Source organism: Panthera leo, chromosome A1 (genome assembly GCF_018350215.1).
Source record: "Panthera leo isolate Ple1 chromosome A1, P.leo_Ple1_pat1.1, whole genome shotgun sequence".
Taxonomy (NCBI): Eukaryota; Metazoa; Chordata; class Mammalia; order Carnivora; family Felidae; genus Panthera; species Panthera leo.
Window position 1 is genome coordinate 146,444,511 of NC_056679.1, and position 26,923 is coordinate 146,471,433.

General features: G+C 36.5%; 1 protein-coding gene across 17 annotated transcripts in view; it reads left to right on the forward strand.

The window, feature by feature from the left end:
• Positions 1–26,923, forward strand: part of XRCC4 (X-ray repair cross complementing 4) — a 313,377-nt gene that overhangs the window by 185,622 nt on the left and 100,832 nt on the right. The window lies entirely within an intron of this gene.

The following is a 26,923-nucleotide window of genomic DNA, read 5'->3' on the forward strand; positions in this document are numbered from 1 at the left end:
CGATTATCCTGTTAAAGCCTCTAGTCAGTTTTTCTCAATAGTAAATTCTTTTTTTTTTTTAATTTTTTTTTCAACGTTTTTTATTTATTTATTTATTTTTGGGACAGAGAGAGACAGAGCATGAACGGGGGAGGGGCAGAGAGAGAGGGAGACACAGAATCGGAAACAGGCTCCAGGCTCTGAGCCATCAGCCCAGAGCCTGACGCGGGGCTCGAACTCACGGACCGCGAGATTGTGACCTGGCTGAAGTCGGATGCTTAACCGACTGCGCCACCCAGGCGCCCCTTTTTTTAATTTTTTTAACGTTATTTTTATTTATTTATTTATTTATTTATTTATTTTTTTTTTAACGTTTATTTATTTTTGAGACAGAGAGAGACAGAGCATGAACGGGGGAGGGTCAGAGAGAGGGAGACACAGAATCTGAAACAGGCTCCAGGCTCTGAGCTGTCAGCACAGAGCCCGATGCGGGGCTCGAACTCACGGACCGTGAGATCATGACCTGAGCCGAAGTCGGACGCTTAACCGACTGAGCCACCCAGGGGCCCCAGTTTATTTTTATTTTTGAGACAGAGAGAGACAGAGCATGAACGGCGGAGGGTCAGAGAGAGAGGGAGACACAGTATCTGAAATGGGCTCCAGGCTCTGAGCTGTCAGCACAGAGCCCGACGCGGGGCTTGAAATCACGGACCGCGAGATCATGACCTGAGCCAAAGTCGGAGGCTTAACCAACTGAGCCACCCAGGCGCCCCTCTCAATAGTAAATTCTAATGAACACTGTAAACTCACAATTTTGCGTGAATTTATAAGCATTTAAAACCTCAGTGAAATTATGTATATATTTATCTACAATTCTTATAGCTTCTGTTCTCTGCCATTCTAAGGACTGAGGGTGTCAACATGAATAAGATACTTGTTCCTCACTAAGTATGGTAGCCTTGATAATTGTCCCCTAAGAGGTCCATGTGCTAATCTCTGGAATATGTGAATGTTAACATATATGGTTAAAGACTTTGTAAATGTGATCAAGTTAAGCAGCCTGGGAATATCCTGGGACTATTTTGGAGTATTGAGGTGAATCCACATGCAATTATGTGTATCCTTATAAGATGCAGGTGTAGAGCGATTTGACACAGACATAAGAAGAGAAGACAGTGTGATAATGGAGGCAGTGATTGGAGTGATGTGACTCCAGGGCAGGGAATATGGCAATCGCCAGGAACTGGAAGAAGGAAAAGATTCTTCTGTAGTGCATATAGAAGGAACTGAGCCCTGCGGACCCTTTGATTTTGGCCCAGTTATACTTATTTCAGACTTCTGGACTCCAGAACTGTGAGAGAATAAATGTGTGTTGTTTTCAGTCACCAAGTTTGTAGTAATTTGTTGTGGCAGCCATAGGAAATGGATATGCTGGCGTACTCAACATTTAGTGAAAGAGACACATGCAAAAACTAATAATTATGGTGCAGTGAGAGCCCCATCAGAGGTATGCAGGAAAGGAAGGGGGAGTGCTGGGGTGGGGGTGGAGCATTAACTCTGGCAGCTCGGGTTCTGTAAAGCTACTTAAAAGATGTGAACTGAGGCTTGAAGTAAAAATAAGTGTTTTTCAAACAAGAGAGTGCAAAAATGCAGAAACAAACAAAAAGTGTGGTGAGTTTTCTAATACAAAACTGTACTTTGAAATGTATATTCTATCTCAGGAAATATTAAGCCCTAAAATCATTTTCATTGGTGTTTTAAATTTGACTTGTTATGTTTATCAAAGAAGAATACAAGACATAAGTAAGTCGCAGGGATGAAAAAATACAGCATGGGGAATGTAGTCAGTAATTCTGTAATATTGTTGGGTGGCAGATGGTAACTACACTTATCATGGTGGGCATTGTGTTTATTAACATCGTTGTATCACTGTGTTGTACATCTGAAACTAATATGACAACTCTACTTTAATTGAAATATTCAGTTTTTTTAAATAAGAGTGTTTGAGAAAAAAGAGTATAGGGCTATGAAGCATTCTTGAAAAGAGTAATATCATATCTACTAAAATAAGGTAAAAGAATATTGCAATTCTAGAAGTAAAGAGTAATTATTATTTCCTGACATTGAAAATAGCTGAGAGAAATTATCACATAGAAATTTTGATTAGAAGATCTCAACAGTGCCATAGTTTAGTCAGTTGGGGAAAGAGAGATCATTTATTCTAGTTATACAAATAATTACCAGCCCCTCAAATCAACAGTTTTAATAAAAAATATTTCTCTTCTCTTTTTCCATTTTATTTGGATTAGTAAGAGCTTTGCCTAAAAGTTTTGGCCAATTGAAAAATACAGAGAGGTTATTTGTCTGTGTTCTCTTGTCAAAATTAAACAGTAGAAGTAGGAAGGGCGCTGAACAAAACATCTGATACTGTTTGGGGCCTAGAAATTTTGCTGACTGGACAGAATTTGGATGAGTTTTGAAATCTGTTTGCAAAGTTGATTTGGATATTTAAGAGAAAATAATAAAGAAAAGCTGTTATATGCCAAATGGAGACTTACTATGGTGTGCATCAGCTCTCAGTGATTTGGCTGTGAGAACAAAGAGGGAAAGACAAATAAGTTGTAATATAAAGGACAGTTTGATTATCCAGGGATCACAATAAAAGTAAAAGTAAAAAAGGTAGAGCTATTGCTTTAAGTTCTTTTCCTAGAGCCAAGAAACTGGATTAACTGATGACTAGATACTGAGAAGTTCATTCCTACACTTTTCACAACATTAGGCATTATCAAACTTCAGGTCTGTAAGGAAGAGGCCAAATACTGGCACTTCCCAAAGCACCAGGGAATAAGTGTTTAAATGATGTTTTAGCCATATTCATTAAGCTTCCTATGGAAGCCCAACACTTGCTCCCTGAGACACTTGCTCAGCGTCTCCAGCTCACCTGAGAGCCATGCAGCTCACACCCCCTCCTCAGACCCTCCTGGCCTCTGGCCCAAACACAGTATGTTGAATGAGGTCTGTCTACACTCCAGTTAAAAATAGTTTTGCGGGCGCCTGAGTGGTTTAGTCGGTTGAGCGTCGACTTCAGCTCAGGTCATGATCTCGCCTTCCGTGAGTTGGAGCCCTGCATCAGGTTCCATGCTGACAGCTCAGAGCCTGGAGCCTGCTTTGGATTCTGTGTCTCCCTCTCTCTGACCCTCCCCCGCCCATGCTGTGTCGGTCTCTGAAAAATGAAAAAAACTTTAAAAAATTTAAAAAAAAATTGTTTTGCAAACTCAGCCAGTCAGGGAGGTCTCACTTCATGTATTAGTTTGACAGAGGGTTTTCTGAGATAACTGCCTCCAGTACAGTCTAAAAAACTTGGTTATTAATGCAAATAGACATGAAACTGAGAGGGAGATTTGAATTCATTACACAAATGGCAATATTCTGCTTGTTTTTATGAGTGGTTCAGGAAACCTTTCCTATTGATAAAACTTTTAAAAATATTTTATTCACACACAGTAATTATGCTTAAACGATGGATGGCCCATAGTTTGGGAAAATCTCTCTCTCATTACTCCTGTAAGCCTAGTTTCTGTTTGACCCTGTGTATATCAGTGGATACCTATAAAAATAACTGATAGAATAGTATAGTCACCCATAGGAACAATACATATGTAATATTCACTTACAGAAAGATTTCTTTTAAATAATTTATAATTTCTACTTCTCATTTTATTGTAAAACTGAAGACTTCTATGACTATCTTAAAAATATATGTTTCTCTTTGTTTTCTAATCAGATATCCAAATACTTCATGTACTTTGGTAATGTATGCCTCACTATTAATTTTCAAGTTTTTTTTTTTAATAAGCTGTGTCCTTTAACTATTTTGTTAACAAAAAATATAGTTCTATGCTGTCACTGTCTGCCTGGTTTTTACCCATGCCAGCCTAAGCCTGGGAAGTTCAGTCATTCCAAAATTTTTTGGTCTGCTAGTCTCTAGACAATGAATTACTTCTGTTTGTCAGCCCTGACAATAATAGGAAAATTAGACTGAAAAGTAACTACCAGTTTAATCAGCCAGTATACCAGTGGGAATTTTGCAGAAGTCACAATTGTACTTGGGATACCGTGTTAATTTATTTAGAATTTCAACAAATCTTATCCTTGCTTCAACCTAACAAGATAGGAGGTAAATGGTCGAATGTCTGCATCATTGCTTTTTTTTTAAGTACATAAGTTGGGACTGGCTTTTTTTTTTTTTTATTTCTGCAGCTCTGTGTGTAGGGGTGTGTGTGTGTGTGTGTGTGTGTGTGTGTGTGTGTGTGTGCGCGCGCGCGCACATGCACATGCATGTGGAAGAAAGAAAATGCAGTTTTAATTATTCTAAAAAGGAAAGAATATGCTCTTAATTAGCTATAAGACTTCCCTAAGGTTGGGACATTTTTGACATTAGGTAGTCACCTTAGTAAAGATTTTGACTGACCTAGTAATACAGCTATTATCACCATCTAAATTAAAAAACAAACACAGTCTTGTAAAAAGCAGATAAAAAAATCATTTGAAAATAAACTCATTGGGAACTCAGAAGATTGTCTGAGTCTTGGGCAATCATGTAGAATGAGATCTTTTTTACTTCCTGCTACTTTCACAGATGGAGTGGGAACCTGTTAAGTGATTTTTTACTGAAGTTGCTTCTTAGAACAATGTAGAGCAGAAGAGTCTTTTTTTTGGTGTACATACCTTTCCTATTCTATTCCCTACTGTGACTGAATTCCAAAGTCAACATTGCCCTTTTGTAGTGAGACTGGAAATGTTTCTGCCTCATAATCCAAGCTATCATGTATTTGACCATATTGTGCTTTTAGGAATTGTAACTCTGCCTGCCTTCAGCCAGATTCTCTTATTACTAATAGGAAGTTTTTCTCCAAATTTCATTTTATTTAGTTATTCTTCATTATAGAATCTGGCTCTAATTTTTTAAGGATAACTGAAAAAAATTAAATAATCCTTCTAACCAAGTTTGAATGATTTCACATTTCATACTCTTTATACAAAAATCCATTTTGGATCTAAATATTTTACTAACATCACATTTTCCACTCTTCCATTTTGAACTATAGTACAGTTTATTTCTTGAAGTTTTGCTCTGACAAGTGTAATTTTGTCTTTGCATAATGTGAGTTTTTAGTACTATGCACTTACATTTCTTTTTGTCATATAGCTTGTAATTCTTGCCAGAAAGCATGTTGTAATCCAATTCTTAAAGAGTATAGAAAGAAATAGAAAATCTAAAGAAGTATCTTAAGTAAGCATCCCTTGATAGTTTGAAACTAGCAAGCCCTCTTCCTTAATTGCTTCCCTCCATTCCCACAGGATTGGTAAGGAACTCTTAGCACTGTTCCATGGATCTATATATTTCATAATTAATAATACACTGTATTTTTAAAATCAGTAGATTTTAGAAATTATTAGCATAATTCTGTAGGTTAATCAAAGACAAAAGTTCATGAATATAGCTGGAAAATACTCTTTCAGGGGAAAGATTGCTTCCTATTTTTTATTTGTTTTGTTCATGGAGATAAATAAAATTCGAGATTCTTAAGTGTATACTTCTGTGACTTTTGGCAAACATATAATCAGGCTATTTCTGTCTTCCCGGGAAAGGTTCTTCATGCCTGTTCCCAGTCAGTCTAGTCTTCCCACTCCCAGACCTGGCAACTGCTGATCTGTCCCAATAGTTTTCTTTATGATGTTATATCAAATCATATAGTTTGTAGCCATTTTGAATCTAACTTCTTTCTTGTAGCATAATGCCCTTAAGATTCTTCCATGCAGAACTGTGTCACTGTTTCATTGTTTTTAATGAGCATACTCCAGGTGTAGATATATTACATTTATCTACTTACCTTATAAATTCTTTCACTATTGATAATTATGTTATTATTATTAAAATAGCTATTATTTAAAAGCACTTACTATGTGCCAGGTACTTTGGTAGACATTTTACATAACTGAAAGGACTTAGTGCTGTAAATCGTAACATAGTATTTTTTAACAGCAGAGCCAGACTTTAAGTCTGAATCCCATCTCCTCTGCTTATTAGTTTTATAACCTCAGGCAAGTTACTTAACATTCTCTAGTTTTATACAAATGTGTAAAGGAGATGATAATCTCTATCGCATAGGGCCATTATGAGATTGAATGGATTAATATCTCTAAATACTTATAACAGTGTCTGGCACTCAAGTTCAGTAAATGTCAGTTATGTTTTGTTATATACTTTCGAATAGCCATAAGAGTAGAAGTTAGTATCCCCATCTTAAATAAGAAATAGGCTCAAAAATTCAGACTTCCTCAAAATCATGTGATCACTAAAGTGACAGATCCAAGATTTTAACCTAGCCTTATCTGACTCCAAACGTGACAAAATACTACTTCTTATTAAATCCAAACCACTGAATCCGTCTGACAATATGACAAGCTGGACACTTAGAGGAACGCTTCTGCTAAAATACAAGAAAATGCTACATAAATTAGAAGTATATGTATTTTTTCTAGTACACACAAAAATGAATTTAAAGCTATGAGAAAGAATTAATAGCAAAGCAACAATAAGCTAAAGCCAAAGCAGGCACTTTGCTATGAGAAGTAAACAAACCCAAAAGTAGGGCTGTCCTGAGATAAAAATGCTGATTAAGCACAGTCACTGGAAGACTACCTTCAACCCCGAGTACCATTGGGTAGTACACCCCCCCTTGCTCTCAGTAGAAATAAACACAAATCCACTCTGGAGGCAAGTCCTCAGGTTTTTCAAAGAACAGGTTATTTTAAACAGGTTATTATCAAACATTTTTGGCAGAGTAAATGGGAAAACACTCCCTACTTATTCTATAAGGTAACATAACCTCGATTCTAAAATCTTCTCCCAAAGAGCAGGAGTTTGGCAAAGAATATTACAGACCAATCTTATTCCTGAACATAGGTGTAAAAATCCTGAACAGCATTAAGAAAACTAAATCTACCGGTGCATTTTTTTTTTTTTTTTTTTTAAATGAGAGAGGGAGAGAGCATGCACAAGCAGAGGAAGGGCAAAGAGAGGGAGACAGAGGATCAGAAGGAAGCTCTGCACTGACAGCAGAGAGCCTGATGTGGGGCTTGAACCCACAAATTGCAGGATCATGACCTGAGCCAAATTTGTATGCTTAACTGACTGAGCCACCCAGGAGCCCCAAGAGTAAGCTTTAACAAAAATGCTACAGAGATACCAATAAATATTGTTTTAGCAAAAATGTAAAATTCTGACAGTATCAAATTTTGAAGAAGACTTGATCAACAGGAACCATAAACATTGCTAATGGTAGTAGAAATGAGTTCAAACCCTTCGAAAAACTATTTGGCATTGTTGTTTTTAAAAACAACAACAACTCAAACATTCATGCACAGAATGACCCCAAAGTCCAAATCCTCGGCATATTACTGAAGAGAAAGTCTGGTATATGTGCTCTAAACATTTTATATAAGACTGTTCATAGCAGTGTTGTTTGTGTTTTATACATATATATGTATGTATGTATATAGTATTTTATATAATATGTACTTAGGCATATAAAATCACAAAATATAATTTTTCACACCAGAGAATATAAATGAGATAGATGAATCATAGTTACTTAATGTTGAATAAAAGATTCAAGTCATAGAAGGCTAGATATAGTGTGATTTTGTTTTTATAAAACTTAAAAAGAAAGCATTTATTTTTTTATATATATATTTTTTGCTTCCTGATTTTATTTTATTTTTTTGAAATTTATTGTCAAATTGGTTTCCATACAACAACCAGTGCTCATCCCAAAAGGTGCCCTCCTCAATACCCATCACCCACCCTCCCCTCCCTCCCACCCCCCATCAACCCTCAGTTTGTTCTCAGTTTTTAAGAGTCTCTTATGCTTTGGCTCCCTCCCACTCTAACCTCTTTTTTCTTTTTCCTTCCCCTCCCCCATGGGTTTCTGTTAAGTTTCTCAGGATCCACATAAGAGTGAACACATATGGTATCTGTCTTTCTCTGTATGGCTTATTTCACTTAGCATCACACTCTCCAGTTCCATCCACGTTGCTACAAAGGGCTGTATTTCATTCTTTCTCATTGCCACGTAGTATTCCATTGTGTATATAAACCACAATTTCTTTATCCATTCATCAGTTGATGGACATTTAGGCTCTTTCCATAATTGGGCTATTGTTGAGAGTGCTCCTATAAACATTGGAGTACAAGTGCCCCTATGCATCAGTACTCCTGTATCCCTTGGGCAAATTCCTAGCAGTGCTATGCTGGGTCATAGGGTAGGTCTATTTTTAATTTCTTGAGGAACCTCCACACTGTTTTCCAGAGTGGCTGCACCAGTTTGCATTCCCACCAACAGTGCAAGAGGGTTCCCGTTTCTGCACATCCTCTCCAGCATCTATAGTCTCCCGATTTGTTCATTTTGGCCACTCTGACTGGCGTGAGGTGATATCTGAGTGTGGTTTTGATTTGTATTTCCCTGATGAGGAGCGACATTGAACATCTTTTCATGTGCCTGTTGGCCATCCAGATGTCTTCTTTAGAGAAGTGTCTATTCATGTTTTCTGCCCATTTCTTCACTGGGTTTTTTGTTTTTCGGGTGTGGAGTTTGGTGAGCTCTTTATAGATTTTGGATACTAGCCCTTTGTCTGATATGTCATTTGCAAATATCTTTTCCCATTCCATTGGTTGCCTTTTAGTTTTGTTGGTTGTTTCCTTTGCTGTGCAGAAGCTTTTTTTCTTCATGAGGTCCCAGTAGTTCATTTTTGCTTTTAATTCCCTTGCCCTGGGGGATGTGTCAAGTAAGAAATTGCTACAACTGAGGTCAGAGAGGTCTTTTCCTGCTTTCTCCTCTAGGGTTTTGATGGTTTCCTGTCTCACATTCAGGTCCTTTATCCATTTTGAGTTTATTTTTGTGAATGGTGTGAGAAAGTGGTCTAGTTTCAACCTTCTGCATGTTGCTGTCCAGTTCTCCCAGCACCATTTGTTAAAGAGACTGTCTTTTTCCCATTGGATGTTCTTTCCTGCTTTGTCAAAGATTAGTTGGCCATACATTTGTGGGTCTAGTTCTGGGGTTTCTATTCTATTCTATTCTATTGGTCTGTGTGTCTGTTTTTGTGCCAATACCATGCTGTCTTGATGATTACAGCTTTGTAGTAGAGGCTAAAGTCTGGGATTGTGATGCCTCCTGCTTTGGTCTTCTTCAAAATTACTTTGGCTATTCGGGGCCTTTTGTGGTTCCGTATGAATTTTAGGATTGCTTGTTCTAGCTTCAAGAAGAAGGCTGGTGCAATTTTGATTGGGATTGCATTGAATGTGTAGATAGCTTTGAGTAGTATTGACATTTTGACAATATTTATTCTTCCAATCCATGAGCACGGAATGTTTTTCCATTTCTTTATATCTTCTTCAATTTCCTTCATAAGCTTTCTATAGTTTTCAGCATACAGATCTTTTACATCTTTGGTTAGATTTATCCCTAGGTATTTTATGCTTCTTGGTGCAATTGTGAATGGGATCAGTTTCTTTATTTGTCTTTCTGCTGCTTAATTATTAGTATATAAGAATGCAACTGATTTCTGTACATTGATTTTGTATCCTGCAACTTTGCTGAATTCATGTATCAGTTCTAGCAGACTTTTGGTGGAGTCTATCGGATTTTCCATGTATAAGATTATGTCATCTGCAAAAAGTGAAAGCTTGACTTCATCTTTGCCAATTTGGATGCCTTTGATTTCCTTTTGTTGTCTGATTGTTCATGCTAGAATTTGCAACACTATGTTAAACAACAGCGGTGAGAGTGGACATCGCTGTCGTGTTCCTGATCTCAGGGAAAAAGCTCTGTTTTTCCCTATTGAGGATGATGTTAGCTGTGGGCTTTTCATAAATGGCTTTTATGATGTTTAATTATGTTCCTTCTATCCCGACTTTCTCGAGGGTTTTTATTAAGAAAGGATGCTGAATTTTGTCAAATGCCTTTTCTGCATCGATTGACAGGATCATATGGTTCGTATCTTTTTTTTTAATAATGTGATGTATCACGTTGATTGATTTGCGAATGTTGAACCAACCCTGCATCCCTGGAATGAATCCCACTTGATCATGGTGAATAATTCTTTTTATATGCTGTTGAATTCAATTTGTTAGTATCTTAATAAGAATATTTGCATCCATATTCATCAGGGACATTGGCCTGTAGTTCTCTTTTTTTACTGGGTCTCTGTCTGGTTTAGGAATCAAAGTAATACTGGCTTCATAGAATGAGTCTGGAAGTTTTCCTTCCCTTTCTATTTCTTGGAATAGCTTGAGAAGGATAGGTATTATCTCTGCTTTAAACGTCTGGTAGAACTCCCTTGGGAAGCCATCTGTTCCTGGACTCTTATTTGTTGGGAGATTTTTGATGACTGATTCAATTTCTTCGCTGGTTATGGGTCTGTTCAAGCTTTCTATTTCCTCCTGATTGAGTTTTGGAAGAGTGTGGGTGTTTAGGAATTTGTCCATTTCTTCCAGGTTGTCCAGTTTGTTGGCATATAATTTTTCATAGTATTCCCTGATAATTGCTTGTATCTCTGAGGGATTGGTTGTAATCATTCCATTTTCATTCATGATTTTATCTATTTGGGTCATCTCCCTTTTCTTTTTGAGAAGCCTGGCTAGAGGTTTATCAATTTTGTTTATTTTTTCAAAAAACCAACTCTTGGTTTCATTGATCTGGTCTACAGTTTTTTTAGATTCTATATTGTTTATTTCTGCTCTGATCTTTATTATTTCTCTTCTTCTGCTGGGTTTAGGCTGTCTTTGCTGTTCTGCTTCTCTTTCCTTTAGGTGTGCTGTTAGATTTTGTATTTGGATTTTTCTTGTTTCTTGAGATAGGCCTGGATTGCAATGTATTTTCCTCTTAGGACTGCCTTTGCTGCATCCCAAAGCGTTTGGATTGTTGTATTTTCATTTTCGTTTGTTTGCATATATTGTTTAATTTCTTCTCTAATTGCCTGGTTGACCCACTCATTCGTTAGTAGGGTGTTCTTTAACCTCCATGCTTTTGGAGGTTTTCCAGACTTTTTCCTGTGTTTGATTTCAAGCTTCATAGCATTGTGGTCCGAAAGCATGCATGGTATGATCTCACTTCTTGTATACTTATGAAGGGCTGTTTTGTGACCCAGTATGTGACCTATCTTGGAGGATGTTCCATTTGCACTCGAGAAGGAAGTATATTCTGTTGCTTTGGGATGCAGAGTTCTAAATATATCTGTCCAGTCCATCTGATGCAATGTATCATTCAGGGCCCTTGTTTCTTTATTGACCGTGTGTCTAGATGATCTATCCATTTCTGTAAGTGGAGTGTTAAAGTCCCCTGCAATTACCACATTCTTATCAATAAGGTTGCTTATGTTTGTGAGTAATTGTTTTATGTATTTCGGGGCTCCCGTATTTGGCGCATAGACATTTATAATTGTTAGTTCTTCTTGATGGATAGACCCTGTAATTATTATATAATGCCCTTCTTCATCTCTTGTTACAGCCTTTAATTTAAAGTCTAGTTTGTCTGATATAAGTATGGCTACTCCAGCTTTCTTTTGACTTCCAGTAGCATGATAAATAGTTCTCCATCCCCTCATAAGAAAGCAGCATTTAAACAAAATGTTAGTTAGGAATATGTATATGTGTAATATAACTTTCCTTTTTAAGGCAAAGAAATGATTAATGCGCAACGTAGGATAGAATTATACCTTATGGGGAGGCAAAGAGAGAAGGTTCGAGAGTGGAGCATGTTGGGTGTAACCGTATTGGTAATTTTGTCTTCTTAAGTAGTAGCACTGCAGGAGTCAGACTTACTATTATGCTTTATAATTTATGTGTATTTATATGTTATACAAATATTATATACGTCAAATATTAAATAGAATTTGTTTAAATAATTGAAAAAAAAAACACTTTAAGACTGGAGAGAAAGGGGAAGACAGCAAATCAACCTGCCAAGGACATTTTTGCCCCTGTGGTCAAAGAGTAAACAAAAGAAAACCTTGAGGTTTTCTAATGGTAATCTAGACACCATTGATGCTGTGTGCCCTCCTGGTATAGTTTCCTAACCAAAGTGCTTCAGAGAAGTAGTCTTTGGTGTGCTTATTTTTTTTTTGTTTTAAAGAGTCTCTTTGAAGCAAAAATTTAATCTCCTCTTAAAGGGCTTTGCTCTTCACTGAAGAGTTTCATTGCTATTTGTCCGACACGTGAGGAAAACAAGCAAATTGATTATGTAAATAGGTAGACAGCTTTATGAAACGCAGACTAGTGACCCTTGGAGCTCAGAGAATCGATGTTGTAAAACTTAGATGCTTTCTGACAACTTTTATATGGGCTTTGTTTATCTGCAGTGAATGCATATATATCGAATCAACATTAAATTGTATGCAAGAGAAAACATTGGTAATATTTAGTGCTCAGCATACATTCTAGGTGTTGTAAATATTTACCCTGACAGTCATTAATTAGATATATAAGAGTTGTATGGTCCCTGGGGCGCCTGGGTGGCTCAGTCGGTTAAGCGTCCGACTTTGGCTCAGGTCATAATCTCGCGGCTCGTGAATTCAAGCCCCGCGTCGGGCTCTGTGCTGACAGCTCAGAGCCTGGAGCCTGTTTCAGATTCTGTGTTTCCCTCTCTCTCTGACCCTCCCCCGTTCATGCTCTGTCGATCTCTGTCTCAAAAATAAATAAACGTTAACAAAAAAATTAAAAAAAAAAAAAAGTTGTATGGTCCCTAAAACATTTTATTTTTTGTTGAAGTAAGATCCTTTGAAGGGGAAAGGATAGAATATAAACTTTATTGACCCAGTCTTCAGTAGTAAGAGGCAGCAATGGACCTCTGTCCCAAAGGCATTTGACTGAACACATACAGTCACCACTTACCTTGCCACAAGACTAATACAGCAAACCAACAGAAGAGTTTATATTTGAAGATCTCAAAGTACGCATTTTTGTATTTTCCACTACTTCAGGATGGATAGTACCATATGGCTTCCACATAAGTGGACCTGTTACTAATAAACTAGGACTGATGTGTAATTACGTTTTCAGTGATTCATCTGTGAAACACCCTGGGTTATTTTACATGGAAGCATCTGGTTCACATGTGTACAGTGGTTAGTCTGTGGTGATTGACATCTGTATTCTTCTAATAAAGTCCTTAGTTGCACAGATGTAAGCTGCTGCCCTCTTTTTTACATAGACAAAACCTGAATTTGAAAAATCCTTATCTTGACCCTGTATATGACATTTCAGTCTTCTGCATGTGCATGTGCGCACACACACACACACACACACACACACACACACAATGCTTGCACTGTGACTGGCATATAACATAAACATTTCATGCATGTAGTATATCTCAATTGTTGAAACAGTTGTATGTAAACACCTTTATCTTTTTTTATGTTTGTTTACAACATGACATCTGTTTTAGATTGTAAGCTCAAAGAGGGCAGTGATCATGACAATTTATTGTTATGCAGACAATGTCCAGTAAGCATAAGTCACTTGCAAATGCTTGCTAAGTATTTGTCAGTCAAGAAGGTGACATTAATGACTTTAAGGGAAGATAGAACTTCTAATCTGCCTATAAACGCCTTTTGTACTTCAGGAAATATTTGCTGGAAATGACCCTACTTTTAATTTCACACATTATAATTAGGCAGGTAACACATAAAGCTACGTTGTTTTGAACAGAATTCATTTATTTTGTGTTAGAATAATTCTCTAGTGATGTGTGATAAGAGATTTTAAAGAGGCTGAATTCAAGGCAGGTTTCATGAAGGATGTAGCATTTTAGCTGAGCCTTGTAGGGTAGATGGAATTTGCACATATAATAATGATGGAAAAGATACTTCAGGCAAAAGGAAAAAGGGAAAGAGGCATTGGTTCAGAGCATGGAGGCCAGCAGACCTGAGTTTAAGTCCTTCCTTAGCCACTTATAAATTGTGAGAACTTGGTTGAGTGGGTCATATATCTAAGGTTTTGGTTTCTCATTTGGAAAATAGAGACCATAACCAGACATAGGGTTATTTTGACAATTACATGAATAAGGAGTTAACATAGTACCTGGTGTAAGGAGAATATTTAATAAACGTTAGCTATTAGTCTCGGTGACAGATGAACAACCTGAATAGAGTTTAAACAGAATTTTGAATATTGAAATAAAACACACACACACACACACACACACACACACACACACACACACGAGAAACTATGGAGGACAGCTCCAGGCTATGTGTGAAGATCTAAAACTTCCAGTTAGAATTCTTATTTGCATCAAGAAAGTTCAGGATCCTCCTTTTAAAAAGGCATCTGTATCCATTTTAAATTATTCTCTTCAATTGTATGTGTGGCAAAGTGACATCAGAGTATAGTCATTTATACCTGGATTAAAATATCAACATCACAGTGAATAAGGTACTTTTCAGTGAATGTGTTATCTTTACCTTTGAATCCTTTTACTTATCTGCACACTAAGTTCAGAATCATTGTCAGCTCTGACTCTTCCCGAATCCTGTGAAGCACCCCTCTTTGCCTTCTTTCCAAGTTAGTAATAACCATTTAATGTATAGGAGAGAGTTTGGCCCACACCTTGACAAACAGACACAAAACACTCCTGTAATGGGTCACTGACCTAACCTAATGTTCCCAAGAAAAGTGAACAAAAATCGTAGTGTATAATGTGTATGAGGCCCACCTCTGATGTATAATATCAAAACTTTTTATTACTGGAAAGCAAGGGGTGGGGTAATCTTCAGAGAGGAACCTAAACAACGTCTGATCTTTTTTGTGTTTGGTAATACACAAATATTTTAATGAGTACTCTCTTCACTTCCCAAGGTTTTAATCACTTTATTTCCCTGGTTTATATGGGTAGTTACTTTGGTTGTTGTTCCCATTAATTCTTTTATCTCTATATAGTACTTTAATGTACTACTTTAATGTAGTACTTTTTCTATGGCAAAATTCACATAATTTCAAAATAGAATTTTCATTAAAAAGTGATTTAATTTTCAGGTAGTTAAAAAACATACATGCTAGCTACTCTCTTGGACTTAAGCTGTACTTCTCCCTTTAGCATTCCTAAGAGTAGTAACTGTCAGGAACTATAGTGTTATATAGCAAACCATTTTCAATTAGAATTAAATAGAACTGTTACCTTAAGAACATTACCTAGAAGGAATATATTCAAGATGTTCATTGAAATGTGATTTACAATAGGTATTTAAATTGTTTATAATTTTGGACTATGAACGGAGAGCCAGTTGTATTTTTAAGGTACTTCAGTGTAATGGAATAGACTATGAGGCCATTAAATAATGAGTATGGAGAGTCATAATTATTTTTTAAGTTTATTTCTTTGGTTTGAGAGAGAGACAGAGAGCACAAGTGCAAATGGGGGGGGGGGGGGCAGAGAGAGAGGGAGAAAGAGAATCCTAAGCAGGCTCTGCCCTGTCAGTGAGCCCTGAAATCATGACCTGAGCCAAAATCTAGAGTCAGATGCTTAACCTGCTGAGCCACCCAGGTGCCCTATGGAGCGATAATTATTGACACGGAAAAGTAATACCCCAAAAATTATTAACAGAAATATGATATAAAATATTTTTTTACTATAATTATTTTTAGAAGACTGTATATGTGTATATTGTATATATATAAAAATTAAAGTATATACACTAAAATATCAACAGGTGAAGGGACAGGATAATTTTTATTTTTATTATATTTTTCTGAAGTTTTTGAAGTGTTTATAATGTGCATATACTACTTTATATACCAAAAAAATAAATATTTTTTGTTGCTGCTTGCATCCACTATATTAATTATAGGAATTAGAATTTCTGATTTTGAAACCCAAGTCATCTTAAAAAGTCATTTGGGAAATTCATAATTTCTTCTTACCAAATGTTTATTTTAAGTAGTAACTATTTCAGTATAAGGAATATTTATTTGATGAAGATTCAACACCCAAAATAAGGAGGGGAGGTAATACAGAAAATTTAGGTTCATAACTTTGGATGAAACCTAAAAGTCTTCTATCCTGAAAATACAATACTGATATTTTGGACCTTCGGACATTCAGACATAGAGTTTTCTTTTTTAACCCCACCCCACCTAACTGTTGGATATTCGGATTGGGTTTGTCTAGGTGTCTTATAGCAATTATTGTTGTTTTAATGAAATTCCCGTGAATTTAAATGTTTTCCTTAAGTATTCAGTCTTCTGATACAGCATTCAATTCCATTTCTTTATGAGAAAAGTTGCTTAAGGAAAGAAAACAGTTATGGCTACTAGGAATAAGAATTGCGTTTAATCATTAACAGCCAAGTATCTCTTTAAGAGTTACAGGAAATTACCATGTAGTAATCAAATCGCATTTTTTGTGTAACATGTTTACATATAACTGCAAATACAGATAAGCCTTCTGTAAGGAGATGTGCTCCTGAAATCCAGATTTGAAACTTAAAATATTTTTTTTTAATGTTTATTTATTTTTGAGACAGAGAGAGACAGAGCATGAGCACAGAGGGGGCAGAGAGAGAGGGAGGCACAAAATGGGAAGCAGGCTCCAGGCTCTGAGCTGTCAGCACAGAGCCCGATGCGGGGCTTGAACTCACAAACTGTGAGATCATGACCTGAGCCGACGTCGGATGCTTAACCGACTGAGCCACCCAGGCGCCCCTGAAACTTAAAATATTTTTTAATCTTACAAATCAATACTTTTATGTATTTCATCACAGTATATTATACATAATTCTTTAAACTTTTTTGCTCACTAGACATTTTCAGAGTTTGGAGTTATGTTTTACTTATTCATCTCAGAGACTAGCACAATGCCTTACATTGAAAAAATACAGATTGAAGTAAGAAATGTATAAAAAATGGATTTTTATAATTGTGTTGACTGTTCTCATGATTAATCCTTTCTAATAGTTTGTTTATATAATAGGCTAAGTGGTCTTAGTGGAAAATCTGTTATTTGTAACATTTCTAAAAATTGTGTCCTGAGTTTAAGTTTAAAAACAAACTTTAAAAAAAAAACAACTCTTAGTTGCAAATGTCCTGTATGTGGTTAAACCATACATAGATAACTGTAGTTCCTGCCTTCCAGAAACTTATAATCTTACAAATAGGGTTTTTAATTGCTCTTTCTAGTCACTTCCAAATTTCTTAGTTACAGAAAACTGTCCAGTGATAAAATAGGAAGTATCAAACATCTTTTTTCTTTTACAGTATGACAAATAGCCTATTTTTACAGCAACGATAAAAGAATGCATTGTAGACAGCATTTTAAATGAATTAATTTAAAATTTTCTGTTTACCAAACCATAGAAGCCCAATAACATTTTGAGGACAATTGGGGGGTTATATATATTTTAAGGGAAATCATGATCAGACTGTAGAATCTAGCTGAATGTTTTCCATGCATGTTTGTAGCCCGTTCAATTTTCATGCTTATATTTTGGGGCTGCATGTGAATTTATGGATGACAGCTTTCCTAATTCCAAACAAGTGTTAGAATTTCTTGGTTCAACATTTAAAATTCTGTTTATGGTTTATGGTATATGAAATCTGATTCTCCTTCTTCATTGCTTATCTGTGGTGAGATTGATGGTGATAACTCCCTATTGCTAACAGGGATCACATTTCTTCTCAGAATAAAGGATGTATAGGACTGAAGATTTTATTTTATCTTTGAATTTTACTTACATTTTTTAAGGAAACTATGATTGCTTATTTCTCAATAGCCAGATAGAAAAGGTTTAGATTTTGTTAAATTCCTAAAGCTTAAGTAATAATAATAATAATAATAATAATAATAATAATAATAACAGCAACAATGACAACTTAATGAAAGTTAACAGAAAATTCAAGAAACTATAGTGTCTTCCAGTAGTTGTTATAGAGTTCTGAGTATGTGTTTACTTAGAAGTTGCCCAGCATTTGCTAGGGAGGCTTTTAGCCATGAAGAATGAAACATCATTAATTTAACCACAACTTTCTCTTCCCAAACATTCCAGTAAAGTGGAATAGAACTACACTAGTGGCATTATGAACGTGTAAGCAGATAGATTTATAAACAGCCAAAACTACTTGGAAAAAATAAATAATTTAAGTTACTTCATAATGGAAAATAAGCTAGCTACTAGCCAGCAGTAGTTGTCAGAAATTAAAATTTCCTTGTTGAACCTGTAAATGAGGTTTGAAGTGATTTTATGTGGCGGGATTTCTAAAACGTCAATATCAGTACCATTCTCCTCTGGAATGGTTTTTATTCTCTGTAAATTATATATGAATGTAGCTATAGCTTTTTTCATACTCAACTCAAAGAGAAAAAAGGCAGATGTACTCAATAAGACACTTTTTAGTCAGTATCAGCACACATAGTTCTTTATTATAGGAACTGCGCCAAATTCTGAATGAAACACTTATTCTAAATCATAGTTCCTGTTCTTCAGTTGGTTACAATGTAAGTGACAAAGATGTATAGAGTTAAAGTCTGTGGTTGATACTTCTTCCATTGTGAGGTAGTTTCTATGGCTCCTCCCCTTCAATCTGGGTGCGCTTTTAACTCATTTGTAACAGCAAAATGCAGGAAAAGTGATGTTATGTAATTTCCAGAGACTAGGTCAGAAAAGGCAACCTTGTGCCCCCCCCCCTTTTTTTTTTTTTTTTGCTCTTTAGGGTTTGTTTATTTATTTATTTTGAGAGAGGGAAGACAGCACGAGTAGGGGAGAGGCAGAGAGCAAGAAGATAGACTCCTAAACAGGCTCCACACAGTCAACGTGGAGCTGGTGCGAGTCTTGAACTCATGAAACTGTGAGATCACCACCTGAGCAGAAACCAAGAGTCAGGCACTTAGCCGCCTTGGGCCCCTAAGCATTTTTAAATGAAGGCTAAGTACTCCAGGCTGCCATTCTGGAAGGCAAGAGTGAGGAAGCCAAGACACTGAAGACTCTCCAGTAGCCAGTGCTAATCTTTGAGGACTCCTAGTCCAAACACCAGATATGACTAACTGAGCTTTCAGAGGATTCTAGTTCCCGGTCAATAAGTCAGCCCAGTTCTCCAGTAGTTCTGGCTAATGCCCTGATGCTGTGGCACAAAAACAAGCCATCCTGCACTGTGCCCTGTCCAGATTCCTGATTTATAGAAGGTATGAGCAGAATACAGTGGTTATTGTTTGGGGTTGCTAAGTGTAGGGTGGTTTGTTACAGAGCGATAACTGACTTGATTTAGGATACACTATGTGAGAATAGGAGATAATTAGTTTCTCTACCTAGGAAAATATAGAAGGCTTCCCAGGAGCAGTGACATCTGAATTTGGCCTTTAATGATGAGTAGGAGACTGCTAAGTAAAGAAGGTAGGAGAAAGGGACCTCAAACTGAGGGAAATATGTGGAAAAGTATGGTGGCAAAAGAATGGTGTGTTTGGTGGATGAAAAGAAGTTTAGTGTATAAGAGCATCAGAGAGTTAGAGCTAGAAAAGAAGCCAGGTATCTAGAACTTATGCAGAGATTTCCTTCTTTGGTGTTTTTTTTTTTTTTTTTTCTTTTTTTCTTTTTGCTATGCCAAGGGAGTTTCAACTACAGCATTGTAGGAGTGGAAGATAATAATCAGACTTGTGTCATAGATAACTAATTAGCAACAGTTGGAAGGTGGGCTGAAGGAGAAAAATGAAAAGGCAAAGAGGAAAAATATATAGTTCAGATGGCACACAATCAAGGCTGAGATAGATAGCTTTCTTATAGTAGCTGATTAAGATCAGTTAGGTGATAGTGGATGTTTGAATTGTGAATAGATTATTTACTAAATTTTTCTGTTCAAGGCTTAATTAAATGCTACAGCCAGTCCTGCTTTTTGGCAAATCCGACCAATGCCTTTACAAAACATTTGACTGAATTAAATGTGTTAGTGATATTTCTGAGTGGTTTGTGAAAACTTCCTCCACTATGCGTTTTGGAGAATTATTATTAAATAATGCTATTTTTATATTTTTCTTAAGGCATCGATTACACTGGGACATTCAAAAACAAATGAGACCGAATTGCATCATTTAATGCATTAATAGGGCCATTTGTCATACTTACTCTGCTTCCCTGAAATAAACACTATGAACAGAAATCTTGAAGAAAAATGGTAATTTATGTAGTCATAAAGATGCTAAAATGAGAAAATGTATACAATTCATTTAGTAAATATAATTATGTAAACGTAAAACACAACTGTAGTCAACAGCTTTGTGTGTGGATTTGATTGACTTTTAAATAACATTTGCATTTATTCCATGTATTTTTAATGTGATAAATAAAAGTTTAGTGACATTTGAACTTTTGCTGGAATCATAACACCATTCATGTAATAAATTTTTCTAGGGTCAAAGGGCAGATAGGTCTTTCTTCGGTCACTCTGAGTATGTAGACTGCATCCTACATGCTTTGTACTGCCTTATCTACACAGGGAATTGCTACCAATTGTGGGAGACAGTTGTTTTTAAAACACCCTGCCTCCCTATACAACTTGGTTTTACTTTGCAGTTTGGTTATTTTTTTAAATATCTGAAAAGTTTAAGCTTTTTAATTCAAAATCAAAATCCACATAATTTTGTAGATTTTTTGCATCTGCCTTCTTCCAGTGCTCTGATTCCTTTCTGACATGTTTCTGTAAACAGACATCTCCCAGATTTTGATCACTGACTCTCTACAGTTCACCCATAGTACCAAGTTGAATTAATATACTTGGTGAAGAAGTGGTTTTTTGGTTGTTTATATCACTCATCAGTTATTATAGTACTCTCCTCATTTTGTATAAAAGTTATTATGATGTTAGTGATGTTACAAAAAGAGTCTGACTTTTTTAAAAAGTCTGACTGCATAACCATCCTTAGTCACTTATTCCATGAAAAGCCTAGGAAAACATTCAGGAAGAATTTGGAGCAGACTGATAATCATTAAATCCAAAGGGAAGGAGATAGGTAAGCCATAGCATAGGATGGCACTGATGATGTTTGCTGCTTTGTGAGTAAAGGAATTAATTACACCGGATAATTTTAAGAACACTAAGAATGAAGCCCACTAGCAAGGACTAATATAATGGAGAAATCTGTAATTAAAATAGAAATTGAGCTCTCTTACTATAAAACAAAGGACAGTGGAGCTTTCAACAGAAAAGAAGTAGAGAAAGGCAGGAGAAGGAAAAGCCTAATAAAGCAGAGCATTTATTAATCAGGATAATACATTCTTATTTTTTTGCAGGCAAATAAAAAAAAAGAAATCAAGCATTTCCCAGAAGAGAAAAAGTGTGTTATAAATGTTAGAAATGGGGTTTACTGGCAGTTATGCTAATTAAGGATCAAAACTAGATTATGGTTAGGACAGAATGAGTCCATACATCAGTACATAATTGGTTAAAAAAAAAAAGTCCCATTGTTTATTGGTCCAGATGTTTGAGCAATTGGTTAGGTTCATTTTGGGACTGGTGTGCTGAGGTCACTCAAAATTCGTGGTCAGGACAAACTACAGTAATTTGCAGGCTCAGTGCAAATAAAAATGCAGAGCCCCTTTGTTCAAAATTTAACAATTTCAAGATAGTAATAGCAGGACATTAAGTCAGGGATGAAGACCATCTATACCAGTGGCCTTGTGTGACTGACAGCACATGTCACATTCCCATGAGGGTGGCATTTCTGTGGTTCTTTTACAGCCTTCCTCTTTAGAACTGTCATAATAAAACACAGTACTGTAGACAAGCCTCTAAACACAGCCCAGACAAAGGCTACTGTAAGTATAATTTCAGGGGAGCTCAGCAGCTCAGTGATGCTTCTGCCTTAGATTGTTTGTATGCTCACCTTTGTATCCTAAGCATGTAGCACAGTCTCATGAGTTTCTGACCCATGGTAAGCACTCAATAAATAGTGGATGGGTAGGTGATGGATAATAGTAGTTGCCAGCCCTTCTCAGGGAATCTGGTTCCATTTATCTCTGGATAAGAGGACCCAATGTGGGTTGTTTGGAGTTTTAGTTCACATTACTCACACCTTGCAGATGCCTCCTCCAGCCGGGTTGAGGGTTTCCTTTAGCTCTGGGCCTTGCATGTCTGCTTACAAAACGTGTTTGTCTATTCAGTTATTCTGAAACATAGTTAAGCTAACAGATTAGAATAACACTTGAGCCCTAACCAAGTTAAGGCTGGAGTAGGCAGAAGAATGGCCACCCCCTTTCAAAGATGTCTATGTCTTAATTCCTGGAACCTGAGCCTATGTTAGATCACATGGCAAAGGGGATGCAGATGAATTAAAGTTGCTAATCAGCTGACCTTTAAAGTAGCTAAATATCCTGGATTATCCAGGCAGGCCCAGTGCATCACCAGGCTCTTAAATGGGAGTGACAGAGAAGAGAGGCAGAGAGAGAAATGTGATGAAGGAAGCAAGGTCAGAGTGATGTGCTGTGAAACAGGGTCCTTCTGTCCTTGCTGGGTTTAAAGATGGAGGAAGGGGGTAGCTCTGGAACCTGGAAAAGGTAAGGAAATAAATTATCTGCTAGGGCCTCCAGAGAAGAACACAGCTCTGCCAACACCATGATTTTAGTCCAGTGAAATCTGGGTCAGACAGCAGATCTCCAGAACTGTAAAAGAATGAATTTGTGTTGTTTTAAGCCATTACGTTATGGTAATTTGTTACAGCAGCAGCAGGAAACTCAAACAGCTGGTTCCGCACTACGGTGAAACTATCAGTCCTGGTTCCTGGTTCATTAGAAATCATTAACTTCCATGGCTGGGTATTATTGTCTGCCCAGGTTTTTTACATTTCTCTTGGTAACCAAAAGTAGAGCTCTCTTTCTTCGTGTATTTTTATTTGCCTTCATTAGACCACTAAGTTTTGGCGTTCGTGCTAGTAGTTGTTGTATTCTCAGGGAAGCAAGAAATGCCACCAGTTCCAGAGTGCACTGCTTTCTTGGGATGTTAATAGTTAGGAGACAGTAAAAAAAAAAAAAAAGCTTCCACTTCCAAATTCACTTCTAAAACCCAGGTTAAGCAAGCTTCTTTTTTCTTTAAGCACTTTATAAGGATATGTTCTATGTATAAGGTTGCAAAAAATCTTAACTGTTTAAGAGAGTATCCATCAAAAAGTATGCCTGTCCTTCAGCCCAAGTTCCTTTCAGCCATTACTAGTTTCTTGTGAATTCTTCCAGAACTCTCCTGTATACCTATAAACTCACATACACTAATTATCTACACATACTCTTCTGTACCTTTGTTTTTGTTTTCCTTGATGAATTAATTAACACATTTATTTATGGAAGAATTTCCATAGTTTTTAATGTATAATGTGCACATGCAACACTCAGAGCTCTTCATGGAGAAAAAATAACATATTTTCCAAATATTTTGGACCACAAATGTCACTCTTTAAGAGGGTCTCATAGAACTACTTTTTGAGACACACTGCTTAACACCAAGCTGCCTTCCTCTGGACTAGTAAGAATTAGTAAGTAAGAATTAGTGACCCCCATACACCAGTGTAGCATGACAGGTATGGATTTTGGAGTGAAGGATTTGGGAGGGATTTTGGGTTTAGAATGACAGGCTACTGTCCTGGCTCTGTTGTTGACTTTCCTGCTTGCTCCCTTTCATGCTAACTGGCTGTGTGGCTTTGGGCAGGTTGTTAAACTTTATTGAGACTTTCTTGTTAATGCGGTCTACCTCATTTATTCAGTCACTCATTCATTAGTTAACACATGCAATTATTAGAACATTCATGAGCTGGGTAAAATAAAGCAGTCTCTCCACCTGAGAAGCTTTCTAGTCTAGTGAGAGAGGTTTCATTTGTAGCACACAAATCGGCAGTAAGCAGTGGCCTGTCTTAAAATGTAGGTTGTGGAGAATCATTTTCTGCCAAGATTTCTGCTTTCTGGTTTTCTACTTTCATAGGCCTAGATCAACAGTAACAAATGTCACTTACACCATTTCAAAACTTGCAAAGAATGCAGGAAGAAATGAGGTTTAATATAGTGTCTTCAGGCATTGATTTTTTTAAAGCATGTATTGACTCTGATATTAATCACCTGATGAGTTACCAGGGTAACATTATTTATCTGAATAAAGTACAATAAGAGTAACAAAATCTTCTAATTGATTATGAAATTCCTGCATAAATTTTGGCATCCTTGTGGATTATGGACATATATGTTTTAATGTTTATCACTTTAAACATTGAATTATATAGAACCACAGAATCTTTTTTTTCAAATCCATAATGTATATGTTTTACAGGGAAATTTTAGAATTATCATTTTTTCCCAATGTATAAAGCACATAAGTGCATTTTTTTAAATGTTTATTTATTTTGAGATAGAGCGTGTGCACTCACGCTTGCCTGTGAGCAAGGGAGGGGCAGAAAGAGAGGGAGAGAGCAAATCCCAAGCGGTCTCCCAACTGTCAGTGCAGAGCCTGACAGGGGTCTCAGTCTCACGAACTGTGAGATCATGACCTTAGCTGAAACCAAGATATCAAGAGACTGGTGTTTAACCAGCTGAGCCACCCAGGCACCCCTGGTACATTTTAGCATTAAGGGTCGTCACTCTTCATAATTCTCCTTTCTTTGTTTAAATCACAATTACTTATTTCAAAAGCATATTTCTAATTTCTTCTTGGTCTTAATAACTTTGAACAGGAAATTCATATTCTTTAGAAAAAGATAACTTTAGAAATTTAAGTGAAAATGACTAACACGGTCTCTTTAGTTGCCATTTTGATTGCCAGAAAGTTTCTCTTCTTCATTTCTTCTCTTCTTTCATTTTCTCAGGCCAACAAAATGTTGTCTAGGCCTACTGAATTCCAGACAGCATTCAACACTTGTTTTACTGAATCCTGATGACTTCAGTCTGTTAATTTATTTAGGATATGCTTTTGGTTTTTATAAGGTCAACTAGAAATTTGAAGCTACTTTTCCCACTTATTTTAACATTAAATATTTTTTTAATACTGAAATTTAATTTGAAAACCACTATGGTAACTTTAAGCATACATCTAAAACTTGTCCATTTAAAAAATGTCTCTGTAATTGAGTTTATTTCATAACGGGAACTCTGTTAAGGTCAGTATGATAGCTGCCTAGTAATTTAATAGTATCAAATGCTTAATACTTTGATTTAGTGGGGGTTTTTTGTGGTCATTTTAATGAAAGTTTGATTTGTCACATCTTAAAAGACAAATCATTTGATATTTGGTTTCTATTATTAGCAAATCATATATCTCATTGCCAATGCTCAGGTCTGATTCTCTCCCAATACATTGCCCCCACCTCAGCTCTCCTCTTCACCCTTGTCCCACATCTGACTTTTACCCCAATCCCAGAGGAAGTCAGAGATGTGGTGGGTGGATGCCAGGGAAGTTGGTAGTATACACACACACACACACACACACACACACACACACACACACACACACACAATGTGAGAGAAACAGCTACTTTAGAATGACCTGCTTTGGTGGCCAGGCAGGAACTGATCATTTTGCTAGATTTTTGCTGTGACTGCTATGGTCCAAGAGTTTAAGACTTCCTTCTTTCCAAAAGAAAACATTTTCTGTTCTTTTCTGTAATAAATCTCAAGCATAGCGGCATCGTTCCAAGCTATTTTTCCCAATTCCAGATAATTGATAGTGGGTGAAAATGTGAGTTTATAGATTCAGCAAAGTTGTACAGAAAGCCAGCTTTTGGGTAGCATGTGGAAATACCATAAGCTGTGAGCTCACAAAATAAACTTGGCCCTCATTGTGATAGCACTTCTCCCTGATTCTCCCCATATCTTTCACATCATTCCTTTGAATCTCTTTTAATCATTTCTGTCTGCCCCTGTAATTTTAATATTCTCTGGGTTTCTATACTAAACTGTTTTCTCTGGGAGACTCCTTCTGGGTGATCTCTTCAGCTCATTTGCCTTTAGCGCCAGGAATACAGCATGACTGCTGTCTTTCTACACATAGTCCAGTATTCTCCCCTGAGCTCTCCATCTATGTAATGGTTTACCTGTTTACTATCTATCCCCATTCATATATCTTGCAGGCACTTAAGACTCACCTATTTAAGTTTAAAACCAAACCCTTACGCCCATACTAAACTTGCCCTCCCTCCTCTGTATCACCATCTTCATGGAAGCCAAACTTACAAAACCTAGAAATCTGAGAGCATTGTCATGGAAGGCCAAATAAGATCCAGAACTATTATGTACTTATACAAATACACTGACACCACACGCGTGCGCGCACGCACACACACACACGCACACACTGGTATTCACAGAGGAATATTGCATAATTTTACATAGTTTTGAATTTTAAATATTAGAATCATATAATGTGTATTCTTTTGTGCCATGCTCTTTTGTTCAACACTGAGATTCATGCATGTGTATAGCTGTATTGTAGTCCATCATGTGAAAATTCTAGGACTTATTTGCCCATTTTCATGTGGAAAGACATTTGGGTAGTTTTCAGTTTTTCACTATAACAAACTTAGTGCATACAAACAATGCACTGGTGGACATCTGTGCACATATCTTCTGACATAAATATGCAAGTGTTTCTCTAGAGTGTGTAGCATGGGAGTAGAATTCCTGGGTATAGATATATACACCTCCATATACCTGGGCAGTTGTTTCCAAATTGTTGTGCAGAATGGCTTTGGTGTTTATACTGTAGCCAATAGTAATTTATCTTGTTATATTCCATGTCCTTCATGATCTTTGCTGTTAGACATTTTCATTTTTGCATTTGTAAAATATTTCATGCTAGTTTTCATTTCCTTCAAGTTGATCTTATTATTATCATATGCTTTTTGGCCCCACTGTTCCCTCCTTTTGGAAGTTC